This window comes from Astyanax mexicanus, chromosome 11 (assembly GCF_023375975.1).
Source record: "Astyanax mexicanus isolate ESR-SI-001 chromosome 11, AstMex3_surface, whole genome shotgun sequence".
In the NCBI taxonomy this organism is placed as follows: domain Eukaryota; kingdom Metazoa; phylum Chordata; class Actinopteri; order Characiformes; family Acestrorhamphidae; genus Astyanax; species Astyanax mexicanus.
Window position 1 is genome coordinate 43349013 of NC_064418.1, and position 19646 is coordinate 43368658.

General features: G+C 38.0%; 1 pseudogene; it reads right to left on the bottom strand.

Annotated features, from left to right (window-relative positions):
- Positions 1-611: 611 nt before the first annotated feature.
- On the bottom strand, positions 612-18347 carry LOC111194953 (signal transducer and activator of transcription 1-like; annotated as a pseudogene).
- Positions 18348-19646: the final 1299 nt, after the last annotated feature.

Sequence of the window (19646 nt, forward strand, 5' to 3'; positions counted from 1 at the left end):
ATCATTCTCTATTTATTTAAATGTGTACCAGATTAAACGAGGATGCTCACCGGACAGCATGATGGCTATATCTGGTGCCTTTTTCTGGTTCTTTTCTGGTTTGAGTTCGAAGTGTGAGGTGTGTGTACATGTGCAGATGTTCAGTGTAATAAATTAAAATTATAATAAGTATATTTATTTTGATGTACAATTAAATAAAGCTATGCTTTTCAATGAAAGTGAGGGTGTGATATTTGTACAGCTCTAGTCTAGTACAGTATTATGGCTATTGAAAATGTGATTCTATGATAAAGTGAGTACAGAGATGACACTGAAGCCTTCAGAGAGTACAGAGATGACACTGAAGCCCTAAGAGAGTAGAGAAAGGACACTAAAGCCTTTAGAATGTACACAGATGACACTGAAGACCCAAGAGAGTACAGCGATGACACTAAAGCCATATAAAAGAGATGACTTTATGAAAAAGTGACCTGCCTAGTTAGTTTGCTAAAAAAAACAAACCTACACTCAACACACTATATACACAAGGTGACACTAAAACTAGATATGAGATCAACACAGATACAGGTATGACACCAACATCTTCAGAAAGTACACCACTGACACTAATATCCTCAAGACAGTACAGGGATGACTTTAATTCCATAAAAAAGTACAGAAATGGCAAAATGCCTTCAGAGAGTACAGATTAGAGTGCTCTAGAGTACAGGGATGACACTTGCTCTGTCAGAGAGTACAGAGATGATACTTAAGCCCCAAAAAAGTACAGAGATGACATTCAAGCCCTCAAAGAGTACAGAGATGACACTGAAGCCCAAAGAAAGTGACCATAGCTCCATCAGAAAGTATAGAGATGACACTGAAGCCCTAAGAGAGTACAGAGATGACACTGAAGCCCTAAGATAGTTCAGATATGACACTGAAGCCCTTGGAGAATACAGAGATGACACTTAAGCCATGAGAGGGTACAGAGATGACACTAAAGCCCTTAGAGAGTACAGATATGACACTGAAGCCCTCAGAGAGTTCAGAGATGACACTAAAGCCCAAAGAAAGTAAGCAGATGACCACAGCGCCATCAAAAAGTACAGAGATGACACTAAAGCCATAGGAGAGTTCAGAGATGACACTAAAGCACTTAGAAAGTACACAGATGACACTGAAGACCCAAGACAGTGCAGAGATGACACTAAAGCTTCAGAGTACAGATATGACACTAAAGCCCTCAGAGAGTACAGAGATGACACTAAAGCCCTCAGAGAATACAGAAAGGACACTAAAGCTTCAGAGAGTACAGATATGACACTAAAGCCCTCAGAGAGTACAGAGATGACAATGAAGATGGCACTGTACTGTATATACCCTTTATAACCTTCATGTTTATAACTGCCTGCTGCTTTTCTTGTAAAGCAGCTGAATGACAATCTTTTGCCTTTCATCCAGATGATGTGATGCAGGTTTTTCACAGGTGGGTTTTCACAGTGTCTGAGTGTGAACGGAGATGTGTTCTGCAGTGCTCTTCAGAAGTTCCACTGACGGGGTTAGAGTGGGCTAAGGTGCTAACAGAGGTGACATCATGCTTTCCAGCTGTGATCTTTCTCACAGCAGAGAATGTAATCCTTCTTTATCTTGGGGATTTCAAAGAAAAGCATGCCTTATCTTGAGTCTGAAAGCATCTAACTATTTGTGGCATAAAAGAAATAGACCTTTTAAAGCATTTATTTGCAGAAAATGAGAAATGGCTGAATTAACAAAAAAGATGCAGAGCTTTTAGACCTCAAATAATGCAAAGAAAACAAGTTCATATTTATAAAGTTTTGAGAGTTCAGAAATCAATATTTGATTGAATAACCCTGTTTTTTAATCACAGTCATGTTCTCCTCCACCAGTCTTACACACTGCTTTTGGATAACGTTATGCCACTCCTGGTGCAAAAATTCAAACAGTTCATTTTTAAGTGGTCTCTTATTTTTTCTAGAGCTGTAGATCATGACATGCTATAATAATTTACATCAGATTTTAGTAAATCGTAGTATAAAATACACTATCATGTTTAGGAAATGAAAGGATTTTTTTATGCAATCAGAACAGTGGGATATAACAGCACACATAGTACTGTGTAAAAACACATCTGTATTGTGTTTTTGAAAATTGATACAGTGTTGCAGAAAAAAAATATTGTGATACTTGCACAAGCTCTACAAAACGTCAGTATTTAGTGTAGCATCAGTCGGACTGCTGTAGTAACATCCGAAAGCGTCGTCCTTGGGAATATCCGGATACAGGTAGAGCAGAGGATTTTCTATCTTTTCAGCAGCCATTAGTGTGAATTTCCGGATGATGTCAGGTAAAGACATGTTGATGAGATCCCTTCTAGTGTAAGGATTTACTGAGTGTGTCTGTGCGTCACCTGTGGGTTTCACAAATTACAATTTACAAAACATTATCCACAGCTGGAATAGACTCCTTCTTTAACACACCCACTGTAACTCTGAAAGAACTTTTTAACTGACTGACTAGTTCAATTGTGTTGGAGTGTTGAAGATAAAGGAGAAATAGCAGAAAAGGTCAGGCTGGTTTCAGGTCTGGGAAACCTGCTTCAAGTCCACTCAATTATGTGCGTAATAATGTAGGGGCTCCAGTTTTCAGCTTCACACACGAGATAAGACCTCACAGATTATAAAGGTGTGGTCATTCCTAAGCCGTCCCTTTATAATAAATGTACTATACTGCAATGATATCACATGATTTGTTGAAATGGGTCACATGCACAGTATATCAACATTATGTCGCTGTCTCCATTTGATCTCCATTCTTCTATTTTAACTTTTTTGAGATATGAAATGAAAAAAAAAAAAAAAATAGGAAAAAATAACAAACAGCACATTTTGGTGACTGATGACTTGATTTCTGTTTATTTGTACTTATAATTATGTCATGGAACACTGGTTACTGGACACAGATTAGGCTTATTTGATGTAAGCCTTTTTTTAATGTTTTTAAGATTTTTATTTGATGTAAAATCAACATTCAAAGGTCTAGGACTAATGGCTGGAGTAATGGCTGCACTCGGAGCTAAAGCTCGCCGAATAGGATGTAAACAGTGGTTTTTAATAAGATTCTTGTGCACTTTTTAAGTCATTAATGCCTCGTGTTAAATGTCAGGGCTCTCCGGATTCTAGCAAGGAGGTGTGGAGCTACATTGAGCTGGATAACAGTGCAAAAAGCGATTTACCATGGCAAATTATGCCCCATGTCACCCACTTTGAAGGATGTTTGGACAAACTGTAAAAATTTCTGGATCTCTGAACGCTGTGGGAGAACAGAGGTGTGCTATTCATCAAAGGTAAGAACTTTTTTATCATGTTTTACTACAACAAAAGTCATTTTAAAAAACATTTTACACTGGAGTTCTCCTTTAATGCCTGTGTTTTAAAGGCAACCCAAGCTTGGCTGATATATAAGTCTCAGCTGACTCAGTTTAGACTTGGCACCAGTATTGCAGATTTGGGCCAAATGTATTTTATACTCTGCAACCGGAGAGTTGGCACAAGCCACCCGGGACAATTCCTATATTATACTCAGCAACCGGGGTATTGGTATGTGGTTTGGGCCAATTGGGAAAACATTATATTCGACAAATGGGTTATAGGCACAAGTGGCTTAGGCCAATTCCTATACTATACTCGGCATCCAGAGCATTGGAACATGCAGCTTGGGCGATTCCTATATTATACTCAGCAACTAGGGTGTTGGCACTTGTGGCAATCGACCCGTATTTGATCAAAGCATTTGGTCCAGAATCGGGCCTGCATTTAAACCGTATCTGGGCCAATGCAACTCTGTCTTGGCGTATTGTATTCGGCCTGAAAAAGTGATTTTTGCTTTCAAGGCATACTATACCTTTTTTTCAGACATTTTTAAGGTCTTTATTTCCAGTAAAATTTACTGTACTAACACACATACCGTTCTGTGTCTGCTCCACCCACGTGATGGTGATTCCTCCTTCTCTACACGTCTCACTGAAGCTCAGCAGGAAAGTGCCGGGACGTTTATCCCACAGCAGAGCCTTCTCCTTTTCCTTACTAATGAAGCCAATGATATACCTGCACATGTGTACATGAGGTAAAAATAGAATATACAAAGCTGACAGCTTTTTGATCACTTGTTTAACCTCATATAGTGAGGAGAATTACTCAAATAACCAATAAAATACATCCTTAATATCAGCAATTTAAAAGAATATGGGCAAAATTATATTTATGCCAACAAGAATCTCAGCGGATTAATGAGGTAAGAGAATGCCATCTACCCACCCAGAGAAAGCATGGCCAATTAAATGAGCTCTCTCAGACTCTGGCTGCTGATGGTAAAGCAGCATGGCTTGGCATTTAAGCTCACAATCCTTGGATCATAAGCCCTATCTGGACGGGATTAGTTTCTCAGGTGGTCCTGGGGTATTCCAGTCCGGAACGACCATGTATGAGTTTTTCTCAGATGTCATTCACTGAACTCCGTGGTCCTCCGTAGGGGTGGGCAATATTATATCGTATACAATATATCGTGACACAAAAATATCATGATATTAAAAATCCATATCATGATAATCGTTATTTAATAAGTAGTCTATTATTCACTGTGAAGCTTTAGGTGTATTTATTGTATAATAGTTTTAGTTTGCAGTTTATATGCATGCACTAAATATTCTGCAATATTTATTGTATCCTATATTATTTATTTTGCCACATTATGATTATACTGTTATACTATTATACTATATTCCTGAAATGAATGAATTATTTTAGTTTTCCTATATCGCCAAGTATATCGTTATCGCAAAAATACCCTGAAATATCGTGATATTATTTTAGAGCCATATCGCCCACCCCTAGTCCTCCAGGAATTTTATTCCCGTTCGGACAGACAAGTTTTGTCACCTTGTGTTGAATAAAATAGCTGTTTGTTTACTATCACGGACCGCAATTATACTTTGGGCGCGTTTCCATGGAGATCCATGTAAACACAGCAGCGAGCGGAAATGGAGTAGCTACTGAACGCGATGTCATGTGACCAAGAAAGCCAAAAAAACTCACTGGTCCTCCTGTTTTATCAATTCAATAGAGGATGCAAGAGTTTTATCAAGGAGTGTGAAATATTTTGAGAAACTAATTTTAAATCCTGAAACATTGGCTTATTCTCTCAATAATTTGGCTAATTATGACAAAATACTGTAAATAATGTTGATGGTTTTTTTTTTTTTTTACGAATTTACGTCTGACCATGTTATCCCAATGTGTCAAACCCTTTCTACTCTTACTATTTAAAAAATGGTTCTCATAGTATAGCAATACACATAGATTTAGAAATAAAAAAGCATGAATGAAAAAAAAAAAAAAAAAAAAAAACTAGGCCTGTATTGATTTTTATCATCTATTAAATAAAACACATTGTTACAGCCAGCATATACTGTATAACCAGTGCTGGTTACACAGTAACAGAAACTGCCATAAACAACACACATTTTATTATAAAAATCTACAGAGCTTAATGTTACGCAATAAGTCAATGCGAGCCTTTTTCTGTTTCAACTTAAAACATGTTAAATTACCAAGTTTGGTCTTTTTTTCTTACCCATCATTCCAGATGTTGAGTAAGCATCGTTTAATGAGGTCCAGTATCGAGTTTAACCACATCCAGAAGGGAATCCTGTTCTCACTGGTAGGCTGAAATAAAGCACATTAAAGAAAAGGTCATTTTTTCAGCTGCACATTTTTTTTTTTGATAAAAGTTTGTGTTGATATGAATAAAATAAATAATATTAGCACGAAAACTAGTCATTAATTATATGCTTCCTTAAAATGCAATACTACATTTGGGTGTTGTTGGTATTAGGCCTTGGAACCTGACTCAGTGTTTTAAACCAAGGGTCTGTGATCTGAAAACTGAGGGTTTAGGTCCTCAGGGAGACAGTTTGCCACATATATTTGTTGTTAAGCCTAAAATGCAAGATATATATGTTAAAAATTACAGGAATAAATGTTCAAAAAACAAATGCAAGAATGGGATTCAGAACGGTTCACGACTTCACTATGACCATTAAAGGTGTTATGATGAAACTGGCACTCATCAGGACCGTCCCAGAAAAGGTAGAGCAAGAGTTTCCTCTGTTGTACAGGATAAGTTCATCAGAGTTATCAACCTCAGAAACCGCAAGTTAACAAACAGAACCTCAGATAAGAGCATCTAAATGCTTCTTCACAGAGTATTTTGGTTTGTTTAACACTTTTTAGTTACTACATGATTCCTTATGTGTTCCTTCATAGTCTGAATCACTTTACTAATAAAAGCAAATAAAAAATAAAATAAAATATTAAATATTGAATAATAAAAAACGTTGAATGAGAAGGTGTGTCCAAACTTTTCAGATTCAGATTCACATCGTGTCAGAATGTGAAAAATAAGAAAAATTGTTATATAATTATACAATTTTTGTTTGAGACAATAATATGCAGAAACAACTTAACACCTTATATTCACTACTCCACACTGTCACATCGCCCCCCCACCACACACACACACACACACACACACACACACACACCAGCTCCATCTCTTATCTACACCCTCATCTGTTGTCATCAACAACAGTAGCAGGTTCAGTCATTCAGTCAGTCTCACTAAGTTTCGTTTTATCAGTAACATCTTCTGAGTGACAGAAGTGAAACAGAATGTAAATGATAGTGATAGTTTCTTTATGCAGCGCTGTTTATCCTCTACTGAACAAACCAGTGAACAAACCTGCGGGAGGAAAAGGTTTTCAAGAAAAACAAGCAAAAGCAATATTGCAGGATAAATATATTAGTATTATTATATTATATCATATTTATAATGGGTTTTATCATGCTCACCGTAATGAACTTATCCCAGGTAATAAGCGCTTCAGGATCTCCTTTAGCTTCAGCGCCTACACAAATAAACTAATTAAACAGCCATTACTGACATGACTGTACAAATGCATACAAACAGTGTGTCTAGACTCTGATAATAAGTGTTAGATTAGATAGATTAGGACTGTCTGGAGCAGATAAATATTAACATACTGCAAAAATGCCTAATGCCAGGTGTGGGCTTGTTATGTGCAGGTCTGGCACTAGGTTGCTGGGCATGTTCTGTGTGTGTGTGTGTGTGTGTACTCTGTGTGTTTTGCATGTGTTTCTGCAGGTTTGTGGTCCACCTGACCTTCATAGGAAAAGCAACAGGCTGTAAAACCTACAATCAGCAGCAATCGCCTACCACGTGTGCTTCTGGTTCCCCTACTGCTATCACCTCTGCCATGTGCTTACTGAGTGTTTGTTGTCAGAGGGCGTGTTCACAATGGTCCGGATCAGCTGATAAGTTTGTTTACTTGTAGTGTTTTCTCCCTCTGTTTGGTTTGGTTTCACACAGGCATATAAACCTAAATGCACCAAAATGCACACCAATAAACCACACAAGCACATTGTCTCCTCTGATTGGTCAGAGCCGTCTGGCGTTGGAAGAAGGAAGTTAATACAGTGAGAAGATTCTGTGTTCCAGAGTGTATATCTGTTCAGTGTGAAGCTGAAAATTGCCCGCTGCGCTTTTTTTTCTTTTTTTTTTTCTTTTTTATAATTTTATTTCAGATTTTTCCCCATTTTCTCCCAATTTGGATATCCAATTGTCCCACCCCTTTGTGAGTCCCCATCACCGGTGACGCCTGTGACCCTTGGAGGATGCGTACGAGCACACGCCTCCTCCGACACGTGTGAAGTCAATCACCCCTTTTTTCGAGCTGCTGCTGATGAATCATTGCCTGAGCAGCTAGCGCGCTCGGAGGAAAGCACAGCGGCTAGGTTCCGATTCATCCGCTCACAGACGCCTCGTGCCACCCAGCGCTACCTTAAGTGTGATGGGGAGAGAGCGCCATCTACTAACCCGGAGGGAGCAGGGCCAATTTTACTCCCTCTGAGCGCCGGCAGCTTGATGGCAAAGCTGCAAGAGCGGGGATTCGAACCTGCGACCTCCCGTTCATAGTGTCAGCGCATTAGACTGCTGGACCACTCGGCGGCAGCTGCTGCCCTGTTAAACACAGTGTTTTCAATAGGAGTGCAGCGCAGATGTACACACAGTAAACAGAGTTGTGCGGCTGCGAGCAGTGAACACTGCACATACTGCGAATTCTTTTTACATAGAATATAAAAAAATCACTGTATTCAATGTTATACATTTGTTTTCGTCACATAAAAGCATAAATCTGCACCTTGCATTCGTTAGTTGTTACTTGTTCAGACAACCTACGGATTTGTGGTGCAACCAGATTTAGTAAAAGGATAGTTTGAACTATTTGAAGTATTTACTACAGACTTTACAATCAAATCGAAGAAGCAACTCAGGTTTCATAACTGGTGCAGCTTGAGCCAGTACACTAGAAAGTCTCACCAAGAAGTATATCTCCGAGCATGCTCAGTTGGTCTGAGCTGAGGCCTCTCTTAGTGACCGAGGAAAACTGCCAGCTCAGGACCTTCGACAGTTCACCCCACTTTACCATTAGAGGGTTCAGAAAAAACGCCAGATTCTGAAACACAATAAATTAATTTAGTGGATTTATTGAATGTATAATATGCTGAAAATAGCTTTATAAGAATAAACAAGTAAAATAAACAATCCAACAACAGATCTGGGTAAGAAAGGTGAGGGGGTTGGGGGGGGGGGGGTGTTAGCTCTGAAGGAAAAGTGTCCTACCTGACAGTCAGTGCAGAGCATGCTGTACCACAGGATGGAGGCCCAGGCATTCGCCGTTATGGTGAAAGCGTTGGTCATCACTATAGGAAGTGTGGTGGTCTGTGTTTTTACAAACAGGACGGTGCAGTTAGTACACACAGTATAAAGACGATACAAACTGTGCCATTTGTGAACATTTTGAACATTTGTGGTTGCATTTATAAATACATAACTTAAAAATAAAAACACAAACACTGAATAATGTTTAGATTGATCTAAAGTATATGACATACATTAAACTTAGACCACTTAAAAATGAGGAGTTGCTTTGATTTGACCAAATTGAAAACCTCTGGAATATAATCAAGAAGAAGATGGATGATCACAAGCTTGAATTTTTGGCATTAAGGTATCCAAAAGCAGTGTGTAAGACTGATGGAGGAGAACATGCCAAGATGCATGTCTGGGTTCTGTAAGTGCAGCATTTTTTTGTTATTTCAGCCATTTCTCATTTTCTGCAAATAAATGTTGTAAATAATAAATAATAGAAACAATATTGTTATTTGGAATTTGGGAGAAATGTTGTCCTTAGTTTATATAATAAAACAATAATGTTCATTTTACTCAAACATAAACCTATAAATAGCAAAACCAGAGAAACTGATATACACACTGAAGTGCTCTCAATGTTTTACAGAGCTGAATATATGTATACATATATGAATATATATATATATATATATATATAACAAAAAAATGGTGGGACCGAAACAATATGTATCATACATATAGTATCTTTTAATAAAAAATAAGGTTTTTCAAAGTGGTCGAAAAATTAATGTGAAGAAAAAACAATATGAAATTATGCCTTGTGTAATATGCAGATTTTGCTAAAAAAAAAAAAAAAAAGCTTTTTTTATGGCTTATTTGAATGATATTGGATACAATTTAATTTATGAATTATTTTTTTAAAACAATGAAGTGTTTTTATAGCTTAGGTGGATCATAAAATGAATTTTCAAGGAGTGTAAGACTATATATTTTTGGAATTAGAAATGAATTGGATTTTGCTGAGGTAAGTTCACTTTATATATACAGTATCCATGTATTTGAATACAACTTTAAATGTAGGATCCATATATTATGTGAATATTTTGCGAATATTCTTTATCCACAATAGTTCATGATGTATGTGTTGGCTCAATAACCTTGCCTATATATATATATATATATTTTTTTTTTTTTTGCCTTGATATTGGATTATTTGTATGGGTGCGATGAGTGTGAGGGCCAGTGTTCTTTATTCTCACCTTTAAGTCAATAGTTAGTCCAGGCAGACTGAGCTGTGTGTGGAAGCTGATGGTGTGGAGCTCCTCTGTAACGAGGAGAGGGCTCTCAGAACTCTGAAAGAGGAGAGAGAGCATACATGTGTGTTTAATGATTACACATATTATATTACACACACAAACAACACATTTACATCAATTATTAACAATTACATCAACTAAGCCCAACACACGTATAACACTAATCATAGTGCCCTTGTTACATTAAAACTCTTTTTTTTAAAACTGTTTTGTTCTGCATTTGAAATCCACATCTGGATTGGTTTTTTTTATTATTATTTCTGGTTTCTGAGGACATAGGGAGTATTTTTTGCTACATTTTGCTATGAAAGTACTGCTGCTGCTGCTTCAGAATTGTATAAAATGTCATAAAATTGCAATCCTAAAACTTAGCAGAGGTTTTTAAATTTGAAACAACAGATAATGGCAGTTCGCACCTTGCATAGATGCACACAGGAGCTTCATGACTCTGAGTACTTTTCAATTCCTCAGCGCTGCACAATGCAGCACTAAGCATTTTGTGACAGAACTACAGTTAATTAAATACATACTAGTGTGAAAGAAAGACATGAAATTTACAGAGATGTAAATTGAACATATGCTAAGGCTATATTAGCTCAGCTAATGTTACTATCGTAGCCCTGAAAAGCTTGTTTTTTTAAGCTGTAAAACAGACAGTTTGTGAAGAGATAGTAAACTAAGAGCAATAGTGAGAGCAAGTAATGTTTAAAGCTTTATTTCTTTTAATTTATGTGAGGGTAAAAGTGTGTCCCAATTGTGCACTAGTTACCAATACCAGCTAGTTTTTAAGAATGAATTTAGTAGTATAGATAAAAATACAAACACCCACTATACATACAGGAGTTGGACAATGAAACTGGAACACCTGGTTTTAGACCACAATAATTTATTGTGGTGACGGACAGTTCTGGTGGAAACAGGAGAGTTGAGGTGCACATTAAATTCTGCCGTGATTTGAGCAGCCGTGGTTTTATGTTTTTTGGATACAATCCGGGTTAGCACCCGAACATCCCTTTCAGACAGCTTCCTCTTACAGCGTCCACAGTTAATCCTGTTGGATGTGGTTGGTCCTTCTTGGTGGTATGCTGACATTACCCTGGATACCGTGGCTCTTGATACATCACAAAGACTTGCTGTCTTGGTCACAGATGCGCCAGCAAGACGTGCACCAACAATTTGTCCTTTCTTGAACTCTGAACCCAACTTTTGAACCCAAAATGTTGTGTGCATTGCAATATTTTGAGCAAAGCTGTGCTCTTACCCTGCTAATTGAACCTTCACACTCTTACTGCTCTTACTGGTGCAATGTGCAATTAATGATGATTGGCCACCAGGCTGCTCCAATTTAGCCATGAAACCTCCCACACTAAAATGACAGGTGTTTCAGTTTCATTGTCCAACCCCTGTAATTAGAACCAGTTGTTTTTCTCACCCTACTTCCCACTGTTCTGATCTCTTTTGTTAGCTGTAAATAAAAAAGAAACACTTTTAAATATTTATATTCACATTCAATGTATTTGATATATTTACAGTGTATAAAAATGTCTCTGCTGAAAACAAGCCACTGGAAATGGTTCACACCAAATGTCTGAACTCAGCAACCAAGCAACCGCTGGATTCCTCCATGTCCATGACCCTCATGTTTGAGCTTGAAATAATGTATCTGCAAGACATAAAACACAGGAAAAAACAGGAAATACTGAGCATGTGCAAATCATGTCAGATGTATGCACACAGATAGAGCAACTTTTTAGTTTCAAACAGTAAATAAATGAATTATATTGTGTAAAAAAAATAGATTTTTACACATACCTATTAAATGAGGTCGTCTCTGGTAAATTTCTGCAGATGAAATAAAAACACAACAAGATTTTATATTTAAAAGCTAATATAAATATAAATAAATACAATATAATCTGTATAAATACATTATAAATACTATACAAATAAAAAAACCATGTAAATGATCCAAATACTTACTTGTCAAAAGAGACTTTGACTTTGAGTTGCCCATCCAGCTCTGGTAGCTTGACAAGCAGCCTGTGCACAAATAAAAATATATTTATATTTATTTAAATATAATTATAAATACCAGGACTCGTCAGTTGATGATGAAGAAATTTCCCTTGCTAAACTGCCATATCTCTTTTGGTTTATTATGATAGACAATATTAGTAGTAGCAGTAGGGATAGTATTCATAGTACTACTGGTAGCTGTTATAGTAAATATATTAAAGTTATAATAAAGCAGTATTGTCAGTATTAGTAGCATTAGCAGTTATAGTAGTAATATTAATAGTATTAATAAAAAGTTAAAGTCATGGTAGTAGTAGTACAACCTAATGACAAAAGAGTTGGAATGCTCTTTAAAATGTGAATAAAATGTAAATACAAATACATAATACATACAGCTTTAAATGTGACATCTGGTGAGAAATGGACTTTGGGTTTAATGAAACATGATAACAGGTACAGACTTTTGTTGAATACCCCACCGCCGTTCTCCCCAAGAATTCCTAAATACGGCACTTTTAGCCGATGCTCCCCACAGGTTTACAATGCTAGTGATAGGGACATAAATCTACCTATGCAAAGAAATCACTATTTTTACACCTTTAACCAGCTAAAAGTAGCTCCACACTTTATTGGTAGAATTATGGGGGCTCTAATATTTAAAACAAGACACTGAGAACAGTTTATATACAGTACTTTAATGTAGTAATTCAGTGGAAATGAATAAATTATAGCTGTTGCTGAGAATATCTCTATAATATTCATCCATTTCCATGGATAAACCCACAAAAAATACACACACAATATCTGTAAAGATTACGATTAAATTGTTTATCGCAATAAATCCTGGACAAATGTAACATTGAGACTGAGACAAGACCAACTTCAAAAGAGGTTGGGAACAAAATGAGAAGAGAAGAGAACAGAAGAGAAAAGAAGAGAAGAGAAGATGAGAGAAGAGAAGAGACGAGAAGAGAAGTGGAGAGAAGAGAAGAGGAAAGGAGAGAAGAAAACAGAAGAGGAGAGAAGATAAGAGAAGAGAAGAGGAGAGAAGAGAAGTGGAGAGAAGAGGAGAGGAGAGAAGAGAAGAAAACAGAAGAGGAGAGAAGATAAGAGAAGAGGAGAGAAGAGAGGAGGAGAGAAGAGAAGAAAACAGAAGAGAAGAGAAGCAAAGAGAAGAGGAGAGGAGAGGAGAGAAGAGAAGAAAACAGGAGAGGAGAAGAGAAGAGGAGAGAAGAGAAGAAAACAGGAGAGAAGAGAAGCAAAGAGAAGAGAAGAGGAGAGAAGAGAAAAGAAGAGGAGAAGAGAGAAGAGGAGAGGAGAGAAGAGGAGAGGAGAAGAGAGAAGAGAAGAGGAGAGAAGCAGAGAGGAGAGAAGAGAAGAGGAGAGAAGAGAAAAGAAGAGAAGAAGAGAGAAGCAGAGGAGAGAAGAGAAGAGGAGAGAAGAGAAGAGGAGAGAAGCAGAGAGAAGAGAAGAGAAGAGAAGAGGAGAGAAGAGAAGAGGAGAGAAGCAGAGAGAAGCAGAGAGAAGAGAAGAGAAGAGAAGAGAAGAGAAGAGAAGAGAAGAGAAGAAGAGAGAAGCAGAGAGGAGAGAAGAGAAGAGAAGAGGAGAGAAGAGAAGAGAAGAGAAGAGAAGAGAAGAGAAGAGACTTATGGTCTCACGGCCGGTCTTCAGATTCAGACGAGACCCAAGTACTACAGCACTAGTATCATTAGTAATAGAAGTATTAATAGGAGTAGAGGTACCTCCTGCATTTTGTTTAGAATTTCTAAATAGTGTACCTGATCTTAACTGTGAACTGTACGATGACCTTCAGCACTAGGGGTCTTTGCGGATGGGTGGGCATGCAGGGCTGCCTCTCCACCACCATGGAACTGAAAGACAAACCACAAGCTCTTCCATCCTGCTCTCGTCTACAACCTCACAAGTGACAAAGACCACAAAGACTAGTGAAATTCCACCTCTAACTCTGTAGCCCACAAACAGGACGTACTTCACCAGCTGGTCTTTGAAGAGCTTCAGGGCCTGTTCCTGCAGAGAACTCATGCTCAGGATGATGGGGTCGTTTTCATACAAGAATTTCAGCTGCGGTTTGTTGAGTTTGTTCAGCTGCTGCCGGATATGCTGAAGACACCCTGCTACTGTTGTGAACCTGAGGAACAAAACATTCACTTACTGTATATTGAAGCAATCTTAATTTAATTAAGATTACACTCATTTGAGATGTTTCTTGAGAGGTTCATGACGTTTCATTTTCACATTTGCAGCTATTCAGCCAGCACCATTGGCAGACGTCTGCATGACAGACATTTACATGCACACAGACCAGTAGCAGCATGTTAATATTGCCAAAGACTACAATGGCATGTATGGAGATGTTGTGTTCAGCGCCATGATCAACCATTTGACGCACAAGACATCCAGATGGCCTGGTGTCAGGGGGTGAGTTACAGTACCATACAATGCAAAGATCACTTTTAGTCTTCGTTACAGGCTCTTTGACAGCGTATTGTTACTTAAAGTCAATAAATATTGCCCAAATCAGTCTAAAATGAATCATTTATTGTTCCTGGTAACTTTTATTTTCCTTTTGAATAGCACTGCACTTTATTCTAAGATGACGAATGTAAGATCACTTTAATATTATAGATGATAAGCAGGTTTGTTAGGTGTGTTAGAACAGAAACATCAATTGAAGCAGAACCTCAGGACAGATAGATTATTTACAGATTTAAATGCAAATAAATGACAAATTCAGATTGATAATCCATAATAAACAGTGTGTACAAATATGGAGGTCCTCACCAGCTCTGTAACTGGTCCAAGGTGGTATTTGGTGGTCCTCCAATGCAGGCCATCTGCTGCCCTTCTTCCATTCAGGCAGCTCCACTGATATTAGAGTGAATTCAATCTGCTCCACTAACTTCAGGGCATTTACTAACTCATATATGACCACCTGCATATATATATACACACACACACAACACACAATTACAATTTCCCAAATGTACAAACCCAAATGTAGAGATCAGGCAAAAAGTTTGCTTCCTTCGGTTTATTTCTACAGCTGTAAGGTAATGAAGCTAATATAAGTTAATATGTAGCATATTTATCAAAGGATTTCTGTAAATGTACATTGTTTTTTTGTGTGTTCTTATACTGGAGTAAGTAAGCATTGCACAAACATACTACATTTTCACACACACAATAAGTCATTTCTGTCCACTGCAGTTTTGTAAAAAAAAGTTTCAAAAAGTTTAAATCCTAAAGTTTCATCAATGCACCAGACATTTCTGGGTGAGCAGTGCAGAGCCATTTTTCAGTAGTTTCTTATTTAGCATTTTTGACTGCCTGAAGCTGACTTTTTCCAGTCCTTGAACACCCACGTCCAATGATAAGACTATTATGTAACTTAAGGCTTTGTATGTCATTATTTACTCTTAACACAATTGGCTTTTTTTCACACTTTTTAACATTTCTTTACACTTTCTCATTTTTTTTAAAAACTTGTCTGAGTCTGAGATTATGTTTTAAAATGTTGATTTAACAGTATGATGTTGATGAATGTGAGGCTGCTGCATTGCTGCTTGCCTACCTCTCTTTTTTTGTTCATCTCCTTGATCCTCAACTCCTCAAGCTGGATCTCTTTTGCAGCCTGTGCATTCGTTTCAGCCTCCACTGGAACCATAAAAGACACAATAGATATATACAGAGGCGGTTCTTTAATTAGGCAAACCTAGGCATTTGCCTAGGGCCTCGACCAAATCTGTCCTCCATAGGGGCCCCAAATCTGACAATCCCATCTACAGTAAATACACCAAAAACAATGTTAATTTGTTACTTATGTAAAGTAAAGAAAAAACATATTTCTATTAAAAAAAAAACAACAGAAATAAATTAGTAGAATACCAAATTAATGTCTAAATACTAATTGTCCAAACACACATACCCCCCTCCGTTGCTTGCATTAAACTAGTCCATAATATCTATGATGTAGCAATGTGCGACACGACATGTTTCCTCTAATTACATCCACGCCAAAGCAAACACTGGTAATTTACGTTGAGAGTAAATAAACACAAGAGTGTTACTGACCAAAATAAACGATTTTTAGGAGTGATATAAGTTAAGTGTAAATATTTATAAGACAATACCTGACAAAATCTGTTTTAATGACGTTAATAAACATCACTGTGACAGCGCTAGTCGCAGTTTCACCAAAGGACGAGGACGTGAATCACTTATCTAACCAGCCTTTACTGATTTCTGCCCCCAATAACCCTTTCAATTACCTCTAATAGCCTTTAATAGTCTTCAGTGGCCTTCAACAGTCTAACCTTGCAGCCGCGGTGTGTCCACTAAACTCCGTAGTTATAAACATCATGAGGTTAGCAGCGCGCTAACTGACCTGTTTATAATGTAATCCGAGCAGTGACTCCGTGACGACTGCTCTAAACTGCTGCTGTTAGCTGCTTGGGCTGAAAGATGAACTGTAGAGAGCTGTATTATCCGTTTAGTGGGGTTAAAACCTTTATTTCCTACACAGATGAATTTAAGAAAACTGTAAAAAAAAAAAAAAAAAAGCTCCAGACTGGCTCAGCTGAACCTGTAGCCCGTCGCTGGGCTGTAGCTCTGACTGAGGAAAGACAGCGGAGCTCATGCTGCTGCTGCAGCTCCGACTAGTGGTTGGATGAGGAACTGCCGCTTCCTGTAAGAGAGCAGTTTCACCGGTTTCACCAGTTTCATCCACACACAGCTCTGATAAACTGCTTAACCCTAAACTCCTGAATCAGATTGCCTAAAATCAGAGGAATATCTGCCGATCGCTGATACCGTATTTTGGCTAAAAATCGTCTGATACCGATACACTGCCGATCGAACGTTCCATCTCTAGTTACTTGGTTTATGTGTGTGTTTCAAGAATGAGGGGCCCTTGTTTATATTTTGCCTAGGGCCCCAAAATGGCTAGATCCGCCCCTGGATATATAACACATACAGTGTGTATTGTTAAAATATGTGACCTTTAAAATTGTTAATATATGCTGACATTTGCAGCTGTGCATTTGAATAGAATTATACAAATATACACCTCTTAATATACATATAATAATCGCTAGGAAAAAACAGTATGTTCTTACTTTGGCTCTGGAAAGTTTTCCTTTCTGCATCATGCTTATCTAGAAGATCCTCCAGAGCCTGAATGTCTTGTTCTGCTTTCTGAGAAAATGAACACACACAAACACACTGAGAAAGTGTCCCAGACACAAAATACGTCTAGTCTTGGAATACTGGAATACTGAAGTGCATAGCATATAAAACGTAAAATGTAACCAATAGAATAGGACAATGTGGAACAGTGGAATTGTATTTTCTGGAATGGTCGGGGCTCCGTCCATTTCTTGAAGATGAGTTGGGAAGTTGGGTGTGAGATGGGCTGGTGATCATTTAACATCCTGGACTCACTAATGCTTTTGTCACTTAATGCAATCAGACCCTCACAGCTATGCTTCACAATCTAATAGAAAATCTTCCCTGAACAGTAGAGACAGTACAGTAGATTAACTCCTACAAAAGCAAAATTAACTCTTTATAAAATAGCTTTACCTGAACTTTCTTCCTGAGATCGTCCACTTGGTTGTCCAGCTGCTTTTGTTTGTCCGCCATGATATTTGCTCTATGAAGATCCTCCCTCCTCCTGTCAATAAAGCATAACAGTCTACAAATGGCCACACTGCACAAAATGTATAATTTTAACTTCCAATATAGATTCTCCATGACTTCACAGTGATGAATAGTCCAAAACTACCCCTGTCCAGGAAACCAACCCATTGGTTTTAAGCCTGTAATCGTGTGCTATATTTTTTCTCCTCGCCATCAGCTGCCAGAGTCCTGAGAGAGCACAATTGGCCCTGCTCTCTCTGGACTGGTAGATGCCGCTCTTTCCCCTTATCTTTCCTAGGGTATTGTCGAGAAGCACAAGCCAACTGTGAGCTACTTGGCAATGCTGCATCAGCAACAGTTCCAAAAGAGGCAGAGTCTGACTTCACATGTATCGGAGGAGGCGTGTGCTGGTCTTCCCCCTCCTTGTGTTATGGCATCACTAATGATGGGAGACATAAAGCTGACTAGCAGCTGAATGGGTGGAATAATCGGCCTAGCTTAATTAGGAGAATAATGGGGAAAATTTGAAATAAAATAGTGGTTTCTATCATAAACAAGACAAAGTGCATCAATGCTATTTAAGTGAAAAAATACAATTAATGAAAACCTGCAAAGCAAAAAAAAAAAAAAAAAAAACAAATGTGAGGCAGTGACTGGTTGGAAATTGTTAAAATTACTCTGCATTCCAAAAACCTAAAAACGAATGTGAACATTAAAAGAAATGTGAATTAAAAAAAAAAAAAAGTCGCTGTCTTCTCTTGGCCACACCCCCACTACCACATAGGACCGTGCATGATAGGCTGTTTTGTGTTGAATTCAGCCAATCAGGAAAGTGTAGGCTGGTACATCTTACACACACACAAAGGAGCGTCACACACAGAACATACAAACCTGAAGGAAAATCTGAAAATGGATATCAGAATCAGAATACGGTTAATTTAAATACGAAAAATGTTAAATTATATTTGCCTACTTTAAGACTGTTTTGTAGCTTCATTCCAATAAAGGCAAAGCTAATCCCATAAAGCTAGGAGAAATAAAACAAATGCACACCAAGCAAAAGCCCAGATCTCAGGAGGATACGGTTGAGAAACATGAATAAAACTGTGAATGTTGCTGCTGTTGGGTTTACGTGTGGAGCAGTGTAAGGACTGGAAGGCGGGCTCCACCAACAAGAGAGAGACGAACACATCCGAGGTAAGTGCAAAATCCCAAGTGATTTTATTTTTAGTTCACAGCACGCAGAAAAAATGTTAAAGAAAAACTGTACAAAGATGAAAAGAAAAGAGTTGTAAAAGTAATGAGGGCTTCCTGACTTCACATCAGCCAGTAAAGGGTCACAGCTGGCCCGCTGCACAAAAACCCTACCTCCCTCTAACAACGCCATTTTCAAATACAAAGAGGAGCCCCAAGTTTAGTCACGCCACCCCTTTTAAGGCAGTAGCCCCACCCACCAAACAATTGGCCGCTACCATTACTAGGGGGTGACTAAAACATACATATAAACATACAGAAACATTAATTTACACACACTACTGATATCAGTTATTTACAGACATGTTTTAACCCCAAAATAGTACACTTTACCGGTAAGTATTTACACAACATATTATTAATAACATTTTCCTTTTTCCCCCACAGGTTTTACGGAGCAGCAGTCTCAGCCCCCTCCCCACTAGTAATCGAGGGCCCTTCGATCACTCAGGAGAGAGCTGGCAGACCACGAGTCCCCTAAGGAAAGTTATCAGGTAAGTATTACAGGTTACAATCAATTATTAATACAGTGTTATAGAAAGTGCTGTTGATGGGTCTAGCCTATTGACATCATCACAAAAACATTCCTTGAAATTTTAATAGAATCTTAGA